Raw genomic sequence first — 15,090 nt, forward strand, 5'->3', positions numbered from 1 at the left:
TTCATTCAGTAGGTTGTTTTTTAATTTTGTTGACTGTTTATCTTACTGTGCAGAAGCTTTTTAGTTTGATGTAGTCCCACTTGTTGATTTTTGCTTTTGACTTTTTTCTCTTCTTTTGGTGTTTCATCCAAAAAAGATATTGCCAAGACCAATGTCAGGAGGCTTTTTCCCTGTTTTTTTTGTTTGTTTGTTTGTTTGTTTTTCTAGTTTTACAGTTTTGGGTCTTGCAATGAATTAAGTCTTTAATTCATTTTTGAGTTATTTTATGTGAGGGGTATACAACAGGGGCGCAATTCCAGTCTTCTCAACGTTACTCAGTTTTCCCTAAACTTGTTATTTTTTAATCATTTTTTTAAATTTCTAAAAAGATTTTATTTATTTATTCATGAGAGACGCAGAGAGAGAGGCAGAGACATAAGCAGAAAGAAAAGCAGGCTCCCCGCAGGGAGCTTGATACAGGAGTTGATCCTAGGATCCTGGGATCACGACGTGAGCCAAAGGCAAGATGCTCAATCACTGAGCCACCCAGGCACCCCTTCCCTAAGTTTATTTAATTGAAGAGACTGTCCTTATCCCCATGGAATATTCTTGGTCCCCTTGTCAAATACTAGCTGCCTGTATCTGTGCTCTCAACCACTCCTCAGGAGCTAAATCAAGTGGCCAAATACATTCATTTACTCAGTCACTCACTCAGTCACTCGCTCCCTCAATAACCATCCATGTCCTAGCCAATGTGTCAGGCTCTGCGGACAGAGTAGAAAAGAAAATTGAGAAGATCTTAGGACTTAGAGGGAAGTGCAGGGTAACCTACCATAGAGAAATAAACAAGGTAATTTACAATAACAGGAAGGGCTACCAATAAAACAAAGTGGCTAACCTGACAGCCCACCAACATTAGATCCAGCGTCACAGAAGGGCTCCCTGAAGAGGTGACATTTGAGCTGAGGCGTCCAGGCCCAGCTACATAAGCAGAACTGGGGTGATTCCCAGCTCCCCTTCTTCCTCCTACAACATGCTTAGTGGTATCTGAAACTCCGTTCCTCAACTGAAAGAAACAGCCTTCAAGTGCCAAAGCACCCAGAGTTCCATTTTAGTGTGAATGGGCTTTGCGTGAGCCGTTATTGGCCAACCCATTCAAAAGTGTGAATGACTCGTCATCATACCCTATTTTGACTGGCCTGGTGGGGGTAGGAGCAGAGTGACAGAAGCTGTGCAAATGCTGGCTGGAAGCAGAGCCCATTAGTGGGGTCCAGATCCTCTTTGCATTCGCAGCTCCTGGCCAGGGCTGCAGGGAACCACACATGCCCGCTGAGTGAGAGAGAAAGTGCAGAGGATTTGAGGGAGGGTATTTCTCAAGAAGCAGGAAAAGCCCCCCAAAGAGTTGGCAAGAGAGGAACAGCTTCACAATTCTCCATCCCTTTAGTGTTTTCTCCTATCCTTAGGCAGCCTTGCTTCCACAGTTTTTACAGAAATTTTGTCTTCATCTTTGCTTTAACCATGTTCAGTTCCCAGGGGTCTGTTAATTAAGACCTTACTGCCCTTATTTTCTATCCCACACAGCAAGGCATTTAGTAAATGCTCAATAAATGCATGCCACTTGATTGCTTTCCTCGGTAATTATGTTCTAGGAATAGAAATAGTGGATTACTGAGCTGTATTATCATTTCCTTCCCTACCACAGGCTTTTATGCCTCACAAACGTTTATGGCTAACCAAAGAAAAGGAGAATCTAATGTCATTTTTGGGTTTTCTGTAAATGTATTTTTAGAATCTGTTTAAACGTATGAGAAAAAAGATATTTGATTGAAGTGTTTTGCTTGGAAGATGGGGAGAGAATCCTTTCCTCGGGATCTCACTCCCTTTCCATGGTCTGACTGCTCTGAACCATGGGAAGAAAGAGTGGCAATTAATTGATGGTTCCGACAGCCACTAAGGAGAGACCAAGGTTGGGATGGAGAATCCCTGCCTCCTCTCCAAATCCTTGTGAGCTGGGATAAGGAGGCTTACTCTTTATTTATGGGACAAAAGGGGTTTTGGAGGTCTGAGCTTTTCCTGAGACAGGATGCCTCTGATGTTTTAGGTTGTCCATTCTGGGAAATGTGGACTGTTTCTATGTGCTGAGGAGAACATTCAACATACTATTCATTTTTAACTGTTGTAAATGAAGTACCACAGAGCCTCTCTCGCTAATGAGATCCTTTCCCAACCGCCCCTCAATACATATCATGTTATCTTTTGCTTTGGAAAAAACTGTTTTTAGGGAATCATAGTAAGTAGTCGGAGCCAAAGTAGCATAGGTGATGACAAGGATGAAGTCTGGAGCCAGGCTCTGTGGCTTTGAATCCCAGAGCTACCGCCTGCTGGCTGCAGGACTCAGATCGAGCCTTGGCCTCTGAGCCTCGGTTTCTCATCTACATAATGGGGCCAATAAGAGCGCCTGCCTCACTGGAGATTTTATGAAGATTAAATAAAATCCAAGTAAAGCGCTCATACTCCAGCGTCTGGCACATAGGCAGCCCTCTGTGACTGTCAGCAGCGGTTCAATCATTACTGCTCCACCTCTGATGATGTATTCCTAGGAAGAGGATCATTTCCCCCCTTTTCTTTCTAAAACACAAGAGAGTCACTGAACACTAACCACTGTGGCTGAAGGGCAATTTTGGAATGAAGCAATTCTCTAGACCTCATCGTTCTAAACCTCTAGGTTTTGTCATAGTGTTCTGAAACCACTTTTAAATCGTTCAGTGTTTCAGCTATGGTATCATGTGCAGTATTTTAAAAAGCAGAAAGTTTTCAGATGGGGGATTAGGTTACATATTTACATGTAATGTACAGAAAGAAACTCTATTCTTTTTTAGGGGTTTGGTTCTGTTCCTGGTTTTTACATTAATTTCCTCTTCCTGTTCAAACCCAGACAGTTCACATTCCTGCACAACTTTATGGTTATTGGTGTTTCTGTGGAAACAACCACCTAGGAAGTGGTATTTCCCAGGCTAAGAGCCTTGCATTACGTTTTCTGGGCAAGATGAGAGAAGGGTGTTTCAGATCCATAAAACCCATAATTTTAGCATGATCGTCAGATAATAAGGATAATAATAGAGTCGTAGAGCTTTAGAACTAGAAGAACATCAGATCCCATCTAGACCAACCCCCTCATTTTACAGATGAGTAAGTACCTTATGCTTGAACCATATTTTTCACACAGATTATGTCATTTGCCTTCCCAGTGACTCCTCAGAGGTAGTCAGAGGTAGCTATTACTTATCTCCAGTTTGTAAATGAAGAAACTGAGGATTTGAGAACTTTGCCCAAGTGATGGAAGGAATCTGTCAATGGACACATATATGACCCAAGCTTTGGACTGTCCTGTTCATGCCTTTCTCACTGCGGCTTAATGTCTCTCAGGACTTTATTAGAAGCATCTAGACTTCAGTTCTCCCATGCTTGATACTTTTGGACTTTTTTCTCTCTTTTTTAAAGATTATTTATTTATTTATTCATGAGAGACACACAGAGAGAAGCAGAACCATAGGCAGAGGGAGAAGCTGACTTCTGATCCCAGGACCCTGGGATCAGGACCTGAGCCAAAGGCAGACACTCAACCACTGAGCCACCCTGGTGTGCTGATAACTTTTAGACTTTGAAACCCTGTTGTGTGCAGAACAAATTCTAAGCCCATCAACGTGATGCATGAGGCCCTCATGCCTGTCCTTTGTCCATCTCTTTAGTCTCACCCTCTTGCTATGCCAGGTTTCTACTTTTTGCTCTAGCAATTTTTTTTAAAGATTTTATTTATTTATTCATGAGAGACACAGAGAGAGAGGGGGGCAGCGGCAGAGCAGAGACAGAGGCAGAGGGAGAAGCAGGCTCCCTATAGGGAGGCCGCAGTGAGACTTGATCCCAGGACCCTGGGATCATGCCCTGAGCCAAAGGCAGACACTCAACCACTGAACCACCCAGGTGTCCCTGCTCTAGCAATTCTAAAATAGGTACCACTGTTTGGGATGTCTTTCCAACTTACTTTTCTTACCCTAACTTTTTTAAAGACTGAGGCTGAGGTGCTCATCATTTTTCTCCCGCCCCTATGCCCCCTTCTTGAAAATCTACCCTAGTCATAGTTCTAGAAAGGAGGATCTACACTCAATATGAATTTACTTGAACCTGATTTTACTAGAGATGGCATGAAATCTGGATAGAGAAGAAGGAAAAGATATGCAGATCTAAGAAGAGATAAGAGGCCACATGGCTCTGGAGAGACTGAGGAATATATAAAAAGAAGTTATCTTTGTTCTTAATAACTTTACATTACATGGCTCCAAACCCTTTGCTTCCATGAGATACTCTTGTATAATTCACAGATTTTCCCTTTGACAGTGGTGTCCCGGTAAACCAGCTCTTCAAACAAACAGACAAACAAACAACAAAGCCCTGAGTATAAATACTCCCACCCTGGCCTATTGCAAGCTATCATGATGTTACTGAACACAGAGGAGGGGAAACAGGCACATACAGTCGCCCTTCATGAGCTTGTATGAGCCGGCTCTAGCTCACCACTCTGTTGGGTTTAAGCTAAGTGAATGGGTTCCTGCTCCTTGCAACCAAATAGTGTATTATACTATGAAAGTTTATATATTCTAAAATGTTATTTTTTTATTCTAAAAGAGTTATTAATCCTGAGTTTTCATTAAAATATATCTTTTTATAAATAGACTGAATAAAATATACCTACCTAATTTTTTTAAAAAGACACTGTTGATTAGCCACTTCATAGCAATAAAGGAAAGAACACTACTTTTTAAACTATACCATAATGCAGGACGCCTGGGTGGCTCAGTGGTTGAGCGTCTGTTTGCCTTTGGCTCAGGGTGTGATCCCAGGGTCTAGGATCGAGTCCCACATCAGGCTTCCTGCATGGAGCCTGTGTCTCTGCCTCTCTCTCTCTCTGTCTCTCATGAATAAATAAATAAAAAACTTTTAAAAACCTATACCATAATGCTTTAAGGAGAGTCCTCTACCATGGTAAATCAGTACCAATAGCCTCTGCTCCTTTGACACTTTCTTGAATCTACTCTTTTGGGCTTAGCAACTTATCCTGCCTTTAGCTGTGTTGCTAAGTGTGTGGTAGGCAATTCTTTCTTTGGTATCTTAGCAACAGAATGTAATAGCTTCATTTGCTCCTGGGTATCTTCTTGAATCTCAGAAAATACGCTACTTTGTGAGGAAATACAGAGCTGTGGACATCCTTGTATTGATAGGTATCTGCTTTCTTAATGCCAACGTATGGTCTTTCACTCTGATCCCACACTTTTCTGTGTAGACAATAACTTTTTGCTTTAACAATAAATCATGGATGATTTCTTGAAGACCTTTTAAACAGCAATTAAACTCCACATTAAACATTAAAAATAGCTCGAATGAACTGATGTCAAAATGGGCAAGTGTGTTCCTGTGCAGGTAATGACAATTAATGTCATAGTAGCTTGCCTGGCCCATAGCTACTATGTCTCTATGGATTATAAGACAAATCCTAGTTTCAGAGATGTTGCAATGTAGAAAAGAGTGCACTTCAGAATCGGTGAAATACGGTAAACTCTACTACAGAAGTAATTTGGCTTAGCTATCACCTCCTCCGGGAAATCTTTCCTAGCCATCATTCACTCTTCCTTTGGAGTTGGGCTAAGCCCCCCTCCTGCTGGTATTCCTATAGAACCCGGTGCATATCGTCATGATGTCACTGAATGCAGAATAGGGAAGATGTGCAGTGTCCTAACTATCTACTTACACCAGGTATGTTATCTTTGATAACTCTTTGGGTCCACAGAACATAGTACAGTGTCTGGCACATAGTAGTCCTTAGTAAGTACTTAATGATTGATTTGTGAGTCCTAGGAGAGGGTTTATCAGGTCAGCACTGTGCAAAGTTCTGAGTAGGACAACCCCTATCTGTCCCAGATCCTCTCCTGCAGCAAAACCACTCTCTGACCATCCATTTTGATATGAGTACATATCAAAATGTCAGAATTCACTATCCTTCCTGCTTACATTCTACACCCCCTCCCTTGATATTACAGATCAAGTCACATTAAAATCCGACTGAGTAATAATGGCATCACGTTTACTCATCTCTGATAGCTTATGACTTTTTATAAGGAGGTAGGAAGGAACTAACTCACAGAAGAGGATCTTGAAAAGAATTTTGGGCTGATGTGAGGATGGACATTCTTGAACCAGGCTGCTTTTCAGAGTCCCTAAAGTCATACCATTTGAATGATTGTCTGAGTTCACTTTCTATCCTAATTTGGGGTCATCATGCACTAATTTAAATTGTGTGTGTCATCTTTGGGCTCTAATCCCCTTTGGGAGTCTTCTTGCTATACTTAAGGGATTAGGTTGGGACCAGCATAGCTGATCCACCCCAACCTGTAGGAGAGGCATGACCTACTCGCTCTGAACTAACTCACCCATGTTTTATGATCTCACATCCAAGTCATAAAATGCAACTCAAGACACTGTGATATCTTGTTTTCTTAAATGAGAAAAATCCTCAGCCTCTTCCAGATCTTAATTCCCGCTCTCCTTCGTGAGTACCTCTTATTTCTCTCCTCTACTTATTTCCAAAACTTCCAAAAATAAGTTAGTGAGACCTATTTGGTTTTCTCACAATACTCTTCTCCACACACTGCTTTATCTTTCAAGGACTATCCTAAATTAGGAAAGTCAAAGAAAGAGATAGTAGGTATAGATACCAATCAAATAAACAATAGCAATTCACAAAATTACAATAGGTTTTCCTGGTTTTGGTGTCTTGCACACTGGGATATTGGAAGAATATCAAAGGCTGGGAAAATGGGACCCAGTTCAACTTGAAGTGCTGTGATTTAATGTTCAGACAGAGGTGGGTGGGGGACGTCTCCCCTGCTTCCAAAAGGCAAAAAATCAGTCTCTAGTAACTCTTCTTCTATACGGAGACTCTGTGTATAAGAAACCTCAAGAATGAAACACTTAATTACAACCAAACATGGAGTGAATGAAGGTATGAGTGCTGTTTTATGTGAATCCTGCCTACAAAGGAAGGCAACTTCTTCCAAATTTTGCAAGAGATCAGCAACAAGTGGACATTTTTTATTTCTGGGTGCAGCGAGAAATTAATTTAAAGAACCATCCTCGCTCATCTTTTAAAAGCAAATGGGTACAGGTTCTCACCACCCTGGTGAGCTTTAGGGCTGCTGAATACTCTTGGAGCTTTTGTATGGATTTAATTTCATGACAGCGGGAAAATATTTCAGTCATTTCCCTAACTTTAATAGTTTCCATCCATAGCCTCAAAAGGGTAGGTAAAAGCAACAAATGGATGTGATGAGGGTGTTGCTGGTGAGTCTCTGTCAATGTGGAGTAGTGGCAGTGACAGGAGACATGGACACATGTGCCCACTCATTGGCTCCCACTGCAACCTCTTTTGTTAACCATTTGTCTTGGCAGTCGCCAGCAGCCTCTTCCAGATGCATGTGGCCAGATGATGCAGCTTTCAGGAAATTGTCAGGAAGAGGGTATTCCTGGGGTGGAGTCTTTGGGTTGCAGTTGAGAGCACAGTGGACTGAAACAGGGTAAGTGTTTCAGTGCAGTGCAGGCTGCTGGCTCCCAAGGAGTCTTTCCCCTCCATTTCCATTGTTACTTGGGCCTCTGCAGGCACGCTCCACCAGTCTCTTTGCCTCTCTTCTCTTCCCTGCGATCACCTCTCCTGTCCAACCACCAGAGCCAAAGTAATCTTTGAATGCCATAAAGCAATTTCCTGCTTCAGACATTTCAATAGTTCCCATCATGCTCAGAATCGCACTCAAACGCCTTATCTCAGCCTGCAAGGCCCTGTAACATCTGGCCACTCACTTCCCCTCCACCTCATGTCACACCAGTCTCTTCCTAGTTCACTGGGCTCCAGCCAGTGGCCTCTCTCTCTCTTTTCCCTCCTCAGGGCCTGGCACTTCCTCTGCCCTCTGCCTGGATTAGCACCAACCACGTCATCACTATTGTCATCCCTCGGTCCCAGCCCGTGGCCCACGGCCCTTCCCAGACCACCCAGTCAGATGTGTCAACCCTTCCCCAATCATTCTCTGCCATGTTTGCAAGTTTTTCGTTGATTTATTTTTCCTGCCTTATTGTTCTATTTTCCTTAACAGAATGTAAGGACATGGGGATAAGGACTTTATTTTGAACAGCATAGCGTCCTTAGCATGAAGCTGGCACATAGTACTTAGTCAATAAATACTTGATGAGCAACTGGGTCCCTTAAATTATTTGGCCCTTTGTCTTTCAGGCCTTGGCAAAGCTTGCTCTTCTCCTTCAGGATCTGACTCTAAATCCATGCCTCCTGGGAAGTCCTCCCACTTCCAGACCCATTATTTATGACTCTCTTCTATAATTTGTACCAGTTCTTTTTTTTTTTTTTTTTTTTTTGAGAGGGGTGTATTCTAAACAGGGTCTAATATATTACGAGAACTTCTAAGTGTCAAACGATAAATGTGAAACAATGGAAAATTTTATTGCTGTGGAGGGTTGCCCTTTTGTAAGTCCAGTTGCAGCATCCATATGTTATTGCTCAGCCAAGTTACTAGCAGCAACACGTATTCTGGATCTCCCTTCACAGTGTGTGTGTGTGTGTGCACGCGTGTTTTTCAGATAATTGACTCCAAGTGTGCTACAAGTTCACTATTCTTTCTCTGGCTTCTCTTGTGGTTCTTAAAACAGGATATTACATAAACCTAGGATTCCAAAATATGTTCTTCTGATACTCATTATTAGAAACACGAGGTTCTATAAATACAGTTCACCTTAAGGGGAATTTAAATTGCTTTTACACACATGGTGCTATTGCAATCATCAAACACAAGACTCTGCCCTCCTCTTTGTACATATATTTACAGTTTGCAAAACACATTTGAATTATTGATCTCATTTAACCCTCACAACCTGTGGAGCTGTCGGTAAAGATCAGACCCCCATTCTATAGAGAAGGAAACTGGCTCAGAGTGGTTGGGCATCCCAAACTATGTCCCTGTTGACCAGATATTTGGGGTGAAGCCCTTACCTCATCACCATCACAATATAGTTTTCATAGTGAAATTGAGTAACTCTGTAAAACATGATCATCAGAAGGCTTGACCGTGGTAAGTTACATATGTGTGAGTACAAGTCACAGTCTGCCGAACAATCAAGTTCTTTTCATCAAGAACAGGTTTCTGAGGTTTTCCTCACAATGATCTCGTTTTTTTTTTTTCTATGTGAATTCCCCAGACAGGGAGGGTCCAAAGCCAATCAGTTTTTGATCCTCTTTAGATAACTAGCATTTTTACGTGGGATTTTTTCAGATTCTAGTCAAAAGCAGTAGAGATTCATGGTTCAATTCACTTGCATAGGCTCATCATCAGCATTTGTTTGTCCCACAGGTTTCAAAATGTTGAGAAAGCCCCCTCCTCTTGTCACCACATTGGTGACCCAGGGATAATGTGTGCGTAGAGTCTGAGCATGTGATATACAGGTCTATACTGGAGAAATATATCTGTGAAAATTATGCCAAGGATAAGTTAAGTCATATCTCAAGGCCATCTTCAAAGCCTTCTTTTGCAATGCCGTTGGAAGTATAAAACATTGCTTAAAACAAATGAGCTACACAACTATGGGCAGGCCATCTTTCCTCTAACCCATGATTTATTATAATGATCATTAAAATGGAGGGGTTAGTAGGCTTGTCCAATTCAAAGCACTGTCATATACCTTTGGCAGAAAGATACAAGCAATATTTTCCTTTTTAAAGAAACATTTTGTACACAGTGAGCCTAGATCCAGGAAAACAAATTATTTCCTTCAAAAGAATACAGGATATATATTTAGTATCTGATCAGCTCCCTTTTGTTACATATCACAACGGCTACAATTTAAGGTAATAACTCACTAATAATTTTGATGTATGTATAATCTTTTTTAAAAAACGTTTTTACAAATTCTTTTTTTTTTTTTAAAGATTTTATTTATTTATTCATGATAGTCACAGAGAGAGAGAGAGAGGCAGAGACACAGGCAGAGGGAGAAGCAGGCTCCATGCACCGGGAGCCCGATGTGGGATTCGATCCCGGGTCTCCAGGATCGCGCCCTGGGCCAAAGGCAGGCGCCAAACCGCTGCGCCACCCAGGGATCCCTACAAATTCTTTATATTACTTTATTTTATTCATCCATCATTCTCGGGGAATCATTGTCTTTGCTGACAATTGAGGAGACCAAGACCCAGAACAATCCAGTGGCTTCTTCGGGGCCACCGAGCACCTCGATAACAGAAGAACTCAAACTGATTTCAGACTCTGCAATGCCTGCTTTCCACCACTGCCACATGTTATGAGAGCCTTTTAGTAGTTTTCTGGAATATTCAAGGTGGAGGAAGAGAAAATGCTAATTACATATCACTTTGGAGCCCTAATTACCACTAAATTCCTGGTAACAAATTTCTAATTAACTTGATAATGAATTGGCCAAGATAATCCTCCTATTAGACAAAAGCTACTAAATAATTAGAAGTTAGATGCTTTTATTTCAAGGATGTGTGAAACCTATGCATCGCTATTATTCTAGGAGGGAAAAGGAAACTGATTTGATAGTTGTGAGGTTTTTCTTGCCTTCCTGTCTCCCTGCATTTGAACAGACACCCTCTGGAATGATGTAGCCATTATTACAACATGAGTATACAGAATTTGGTCCTCGGATATTAGAATATAAATTATGTTAGCTTGACAGTCATCTTGGCTCTCTTATATTTATTTATTCATGAGAGACACACAGAGAGAGGCAGAGACACAGGCAGAGGGAGAAGCAGGCTCCCTGCAGGGAGTCTGATGTGGGACTCCATCCCTGGACCCCGGGATCATGCCCTGGGCTGAAGGCAGATGCTCAACCACTGAGCCACCCAGGCGTCCCCTCTTGGCTCTCTTTAAATGCCTTTGTTTCTGGGTCCCATTTTCAGAGTCAAGAAAAAACTAACTTGTTCACACTTTGCAAATGAACAGAATTGACAAGAAATAGAAAGGAGGCTGGTGCCAGGACAGCTTCTTGGGTGTGTGACCTGAGTGTGGGCCCAGGGTCCCTGTGTTCATTCAGCAAGGCCTGCTCTTGCTTAATGCTTTACAGCTGCCATCTTGAAATCCTTAGGTTTTGAGTAAGGGGCTCTTTATTTTCATTTTGCACTTAGCCCTTCAGATTATGTAGCTGGTCTTGCTTGGTGCCACAGGTGATTAGACTCAGAGATAGTGATCCCGCCAGATCAGAGTGCTGCCAAGATTTTAGGTCTCCTCAGAGAACTCGGGGATAGGCCAACATACTGCTGACAGGTCCGAAAAAGGGTGAGGTCAGGACTATGTGGGGGCCACAGAGCCTCCAGTCCTATGCAAGGGCAGAGGGCAGTGCCCAGCACCCAGCAGGAGGTTCCAGCCTAGTTGAAGCCAATGAGGTGCAGGCCTGGTGTTCTTACCCCAAGTGTCAAGAAAATATGAAGTGTCTCCAGTAATATAATACTGGTCTCTTGTTTGGAGCCCTTTCCACATATCTACTTAACCTATTTAAGGTATGGTCAGGTATGGTCAGATGGGAAACAGGTTCAATAACCAATAGGCTACAAGCTTTTAGATTTTAAAAAAACATTTTAATTTTTAAAATTATAACATTTTTACTTATTATAAAACAATATTCATTGAGAAACACATTTCATTACTGATGTCAGAAAAAAAATGTAAAAAATCACTCATAGTCCCACTTGAAAGACATGATTATTATTAACATTTTAATACACATATATACATAGTTTAAAAAAACATTTAAAAACTGTATATGGAATCATGCAGTTGCGGTTTTTATCATTTAATATTTTGAGAACATCTGGGACACCTGGGTGGCTCAGTGGTTGAGTGTCTGCCTTTGGCCCAGGGCATGATCCCAGAGTCCCGGAATCGAGTCCTGCTTCGGGTACCCCACGGGGAGCCTGCTCCTCCCTTTGCCTGTGTCTCTGCCTCTCTCTGTATCTCTTACGAATAAATAAATAAAATCTTAAAAAAATATATTTTGAGAACATGATCCCATGCCATTAAATATTTTACTACTGCGTCACATTAAATCTACCATGATTTACAGTTTGTTTATTGAACTAACCTCTATGGCCTGATATTTAGATTGATTCTCATTTCTTGCTATTTTAAACAGTGCTGTGATGAACAGGTGTGTAGCTAAATTTTTGCAATCATCTATGCCTACTGTTTTAGAATAATTTTCTGAAAGCGAGTTATCTGAGTAAAAGACATGAACATATTGAGCGATACTTGTCCAATTGCCTTCCAGGACTGTTGTACTAATCTCCATTCCCATCAGCAGTATCTACGAGTTTGGGAAGTGTTTTAGAGTCCTACAGAGACCCAGTTTTGTGACTGGGTGGGAGGTCACAAACAAATCTCCTTCTGGACTCTCATGGAATTTCTAGAATTGCAAAGGGTCAACAGGATGGGGATGTAAATGGTAGTTGATTTTATGATTTGTAGTCTAGGCAACTAGTGTGGGGTGAAAATCCTAAAGAGATTACTGCCAGGAGGTTGCCCAGATATTTTATTTGCCTATAACTGTACCTTCTCATTATATATAACAGTATGATCACATGGTGCTGAATCAAAGATTTATAAAAATTGTACTAAACCCATGTTCTGTGATTTGGAGAACAAAACACAACAAGCCTTTGTTTTTTGTTCCTTATTCAATCATTAGTACTTGTTGGTTAGTTTGGATTCCCTGTCCTCTCCTTCCAGCTACCCTTGAGACTTTTCTTCTTTGTCCTTTGGAGAAGCAGAGGTTTGTGGTAGTTCTGACCATTCAAAAATGAGTTCCCTAAACTTCAGCCTCCTTTGTAAATAAAAATTCCGGCTCAAATCTCTTTCATGTTTATAAACACTGGGCCTCCTAATCCCCAAGTCTCTTTTCGTATCAGATTCCTCTTTAGGGAATCCATATATAATCCTTCTCCACAAAGCAGGCCTGCATCTGGGCTTCTGGAAAAAATCAATATGAGGGAAACACAAGTAAATCTACCAGAAGCGAAGCTGGAATTTAGAGGTTCAGTAAATCATAAGAGCCCTGATATTTATTTATTTATTTATTTATTTATTTATTTTCAACCAAGATTTTATTATTGTACTATAGTACTAACAGAGATAGAAGAGAATCTGAATTCTTAAAAATTATAGATCACACAGGGTCTTCCTAGTATGTGGATGTGTGATGTGCAACATCATTTAAAGATAAAGCTCCCCTGTGGGTTATGAATGATACTCCTGGAATATACTCTAACGTCAGGAGAACCAATATGCTAGGCAGTCTTTTCCAGTGATGAGTGGTTTGGGTCTGTGGTTTGGTTACTTTCCTACACAAAAATGTAATGGATTATATAGCCTCTAGAGTGGGCAGTCTTAGAATTTCCATGGTACAATGGTATATTCTTTTTAAAATGCATTAAATATGAAGTGACCATTTATCATTAATAATACCATACGTTATTTTCTTGATCCCATCTCTCCTTTCTTTCTCCTTCACATATCCTATTTTCTGTTTCCAGCTGCTCGCCTCCATTAATTTTCTTTGCTTTTAGAGCTTACTCACACATCTCCTTTTAGTTTTCTTTGTAACATTTCCAACACATTTCTTTTTACATTTGTGATTTTTGCTTAGCTTTCCTCCCTTGTTTTTTCCACCAAACCCTGTTTATTTTCATTTTCTTCCCAATGGTCTGATTTCTCTCCATGCCTGTCACATTTACTTGAGGTTTGCTGCATGATTAAGATGAAGAAAGTCTTTTCTTCTCATGCTCAAAAAGGAAAGCGCTGCTATATAGTTTCAGCTTATCTTAGATTACTACCTGTCTTGAATGAGATCCCCAGTTCCATCCCTTATAAACCAACCAAAGTACAGCTGTGTGCTCTGTGTAGAACACACCAGGGCTATGCAGGTTCAAAATTTGTTGTTCTGAATTTCCACTGTTGTTTTCTTAAACATGATGGAGCATCCTTATCACCAGCTTCCCTCCTTTCTGTCTCTCACTGCTCCTGCTATTGACAGATGTTTTGAGCTAGAATTCACTCTTTTTTTCAAAGGGGAAATTGGTAGCCCCAAGCTCACTAATTGGAACTCCCAAAATGTTTAAAGAGGTATTAAACTCAAATGATCACCCTGAGAGGCTCTCTCATTTGTGGAATAAAAAGAACTTGAAGGGACATTGAAAAATAATTCTGGAATTATTAGGAAATATAGTTTGCATGGGGAAGCATTCGCTCTGCTTGCATGTCCTTGTCACTGGATATGTTTCTGTCTTTTGGAGACTCTTTGGAAGATAGGTATCTATGTGAGGGGACCATCATATTCTTTCCTGAGGTCTTACTCCAGTTCATTCTTAAATTGGTATGTGTGTGTGTGGAGGGATAATGTGAATTCTCAAATATAAAGTATCTCAGACTCTCCACTGAGTCATTTCCTTGTTCTCATTAATTGGCTTAGACCCAGCTACAGAGTGGAAAGCTATTTTTATGCATTTGCTCACAACTGAGAGATCTAACACAAGATTTAGACAACACAGTTTGGCAGTTTAAAAAAGAGGAAAAGATGCCTTACTATATTCCATGAAATGAGGGCAACAACATGCTTCACATTTTAAGATCATCTTTGCTGTCTGAAGCATTCATGGATAAGTTAAGAATAATTTGAGGATGAAACAGAGCTCGGAGATAAAGATGATATTCTATCATTTTCCTTCTATTGTGTCTTCCTGGGGATATTTTTTTCTTTGTATTTGACTTTTTCATTGGTGGGATGGACTAAAGCTCTATTAGACATAAGCGCTCTGCAATAAAATGTGACTCACCTCTCCACTCTATTGTAAAAGTCGTAAAGGCAGTAACTCAAGTGTGTGGCTGACTCAGTAATTGCCCAGCATCATCTTTATTGAAATTATCCAGCAATCTAGAAATTAGAAGTGAAATAACCCATGAAGTCATCCTGACCCAGCTACTCTGAGCCAAGGTA

At 40.9% G+C, this 15,090-nt stretch overlaps 1 protein-coding gene across 7 annotated transcripts in view; it reads left to right on the forward strand.

Moving 5' to 3' along the window:
* The window catches only part of LOC125755008 (uncharacterized), a 50,804-nt gene that overhangs the window by 13,060 nt on the left and 22,654 nt on the right, over positions 1–15,090 (forward strand). The window contains exons 1-2 of one of the 7 annotated variants that reach the window (XR_007410405.1): positions 5,145–5,255; positions 14,951–15,087. The exons of the other annotated variants lie outside the window; for them this stretch is intronic. The gene's annotated coding sequence lies outside the window, so the exon portion shown is untranslated. Of the gene's footprint in view, positions 1–5,144; positions 5,256–14,950; positions 15,088–15,090 lie in introns of those variants that run through there. 7 annotated transcript variants of the gene reach the window in all.

This window comes from Canis lupus, chromosome 4, assembly GCF_003254725.2.
Source record: "Canis lupus dingo isolate Sandy chromosome 4, ASM325472v2, whole genome shotgun sequence".
Lineage (NCBI taxonomy): Eukaryota > Metazoa > Chordata > Mammalia > Carnivora > Canidae > Canis > Canis lupus.